At 46.8% G+C, this 2,717-nt stretch overlaps 1 pseudogene across 1 annotated transcript; it reads right to left on the bottom strand.

Moving 5' to 3' along the window:
- Positions 1 to 1,600, bottom strand: LOC306652231 (polyadenylate-binding protein-interacting protein 1-like; annotated as a pseudogene). Its single transcript has one exon. The product of its transcript is annotated as a polyadenylate-binding protein-interacting protein 1-like (transcript).
- Positions 1,601 to 2,717: the final 1,117 nt, after the last annotated feature.

The following is a 2,717-nucleotide window of genomic DNA, read 5'->3' as shown; positions in this document are numbered from 1 at the left end:
TTTAAGTTATAGGGAATAAAGTTTATTTTGGCAGATAATGTTAAACAAAATTAAAGGTGCATACATTAGTAACATAACTCAACATCCTTAATTTGGTATAAGTGTGACACATTTTCTTGCTTTCCTGTGTTCTGCTAAATCACCATACCTAAACTGTTTTATAAAACTGATATGCTGAAATTTAACTTTTCTATTTTCACTTACACTCTGATTCCAAACAAAACTTTTCATAAACTTCTCCAATCTCTGGGTCCATCTCATCATCAATATCATCCAAATATGGATCACCACCCCCTGATAAATCTGTTCCATTTTCTTCAAAATCTGGAAAAAGTCCTTTCAAGTAATTCTTGATATTTCTTTTGGTAATCCACATCAGCTGTAGTGAAAGGAACACCATCATATGTATAAAATGTTGATTCATTCATAAAATAGTTAGGATCATTTTCAGGTGTTGCTTCTCTGTATGTTGAAGTTGCATGAACTCTACCCCAATTACTTGACTAGAGTTCTACAAGCTTCAAGAGCATCTGTTTTACATCTCTGCTGCAGTTTGCATCCAGGACAACATTTTCAATTCTCTGAATAATTTCTTCCATATCAGTCTTTCCTTTTACCTTCCAGGAATCTTCCAAAACTGACCCTATCAACTTCAGTAATTTTACTGCACAAGAAGAGGGCATTCAGCAATTTCCACAGACCAACCTGAAGGATATCTGCTCTTGTAACCTGTCCATTTGTTCCCTTGATCTCCAAGTTAAGATAAAGTTCTCCCAGAAAGAGTACAAATGCATGAAATCATTTTTGAGTCACTTCATCTCCTTTTGCAGCTTGATCTTTAACGTCATATTCAGTCTGACATCTTTGAAGTAGCAATTGGCGAAAGTTACCACTCTGTGGGCTTATTGTCAGATGATGGGACAGGTAATTACACAGGCAAGCTCCCATATAAGAGAAATTTGAGATAGATGTAGCCTGTTGGTAGATGAGTTCCACAAGATCTTGCAAAACATCCTCTGTTGTAACCCAGCCATTCAGGATCTCTGCAAACTCTTTGAGTTCAGTTTAAAACTGCCAGGCTGCTCTGTAAGATGATTCAAAAAATCCTGAACATATTCTGATAGAGTGGGATAATTCTCACAACCATACTCGTAGGATTCTGTATAATTAGAAGAATAACCTGATGGGTAAATTTCAGGGACTTTTGCAGACATTAGACATTTAGACACTAACCCAGGAGCCACAACCACCTGGGGTTTTAGCCATTGCTGAGTTCTGTGGTGGGATTTCATCCTGTGGACGAGATGGAGCTCTCAGGGGCCTCTTTTGTTCTGGGAGTGCACTGAGCCATGTAGGCTGCTGGAAGCCTGCGGGGGGCCTCGCTCTGGGAACCTGGTGGCCAGGTGGTCCTGGGCTGGCGCAGTGGCGGCACCTGGAGGAAGACGGGGGCTTTGGGCTGTGGCTGCAGCTGATGCTGCGACTGCTCCGCAGGCCCAGCTCCATTAGGGAACCCATTGCCCTCAGGCCTGCCCCCTCTATGGCCCAGGTCCCAGGCTCTGGCCGGACCAGCACCTGGAACCCAATCGAAACCGTCTGACATGCTTCTCCTCCTCCTCCTCCAAGGGCGGCTGTGCTCTGGACAGAACGTGGAGGGAGGCGCCTCCGGCCAGCTCTCGCCTCCGTGCCTCACTCAGGCCTCATGGAAGAGTTGGGCGGTGGGCCTGGTTCCTCAGTGCTTGGGGCGGAGCAGACCCCAGGCTGATCCCTGGCAGAACCCGGCACTCTCTCGCTCCTATTTTGTAGATAGGCTCTAAGGGCTAGAGAGGTCGGGCCATTTATCATAGACAGTTCCAGAGGAGTCACCCAAGGAACCTTCTCTTGCTCTCTGCAGCTTCCAGACAAGTGAGTATGGATGGAAGAGGACCCAGGGCCTGGTGGAGGGCAGGAGCAGACTGCTTGGACCCTGCAGCTGTTTTGACCCGGATGGGTCCTGTGTTGATTTCCCTCAACCACTCAACACACTGGTGACATCTGCTAAGTGTAGACTGTGTAAGAGCCATGTGTGTGAACCCAGGCAAATGGGGTGGTTGTGGAAAAGCCACCACAATGTGTCCCCAGGAAAGGGAGTCATGGAAGTGACCCCTGCTGTCTGGGGGCATCCTCCTTTCTATGTGAGCTGGGTTCTGAGGGAGAGTAGAAGACTCATGGAAGAAAGGAGAAAAGATTTCACTTGGAAAGGAAATGACAGCCGAGTGTAGCAAATTCAGAAAAAGGAGTGGGTGAGGGGAGAGGTGGGCAGGTGAGGGCGAGCTGCTTTCTCTGGCGTCACACCAGAGGCACAGGGATGGGGGTGTGGGTGGACACCTGGGCCCATCTGCAGGACAGTGGGCAGGAGCTGTCCCCTCCAGCACCCCTCCTGGCTCGGCCTTCCAACATCACCGGTTCCTGCCACACCTGTCCTACTAAGGGCCCGGGCACCTCTCCATGATCTGATGTGATTTGGACAGCTCCAGTCTGTCCCCCAAGCTCCCCTGCCACCCCAGAATTCAAGATCTTCAGTCCCTTCTCATAAGAATTTTTTTAAAAGAAGAATATAAATTTGTAGAATCATAAGAAAACCAATTATATTGAAACACAGTTATTGAAATGTTAAATAACCAAATCTGTGATGTAGAAAGCCATGTCTCAGTAATGCATTAAACAGAAGGACCTAGAAG

This window comes from Sciurus vulgaris, assembly GCF_902686455.1.
Source record: "Sciurus vulgaris genome assembly, contig: HiC_scaffold_152_arrow_ctg1, whole genome shotgun sequence".
Classification (NCBI taxonomy): domain Eukaryota; kingdom Metazoa; phylum Chordata; class Mammalia; order Rodentia; family Sciuridae; genus Sciurus; species Sciurus vulgaris.
Note: the sequence above shows the minus strand (reverse complement) of the source record. Positions and strands in the feature narration are given on the sequence as shown.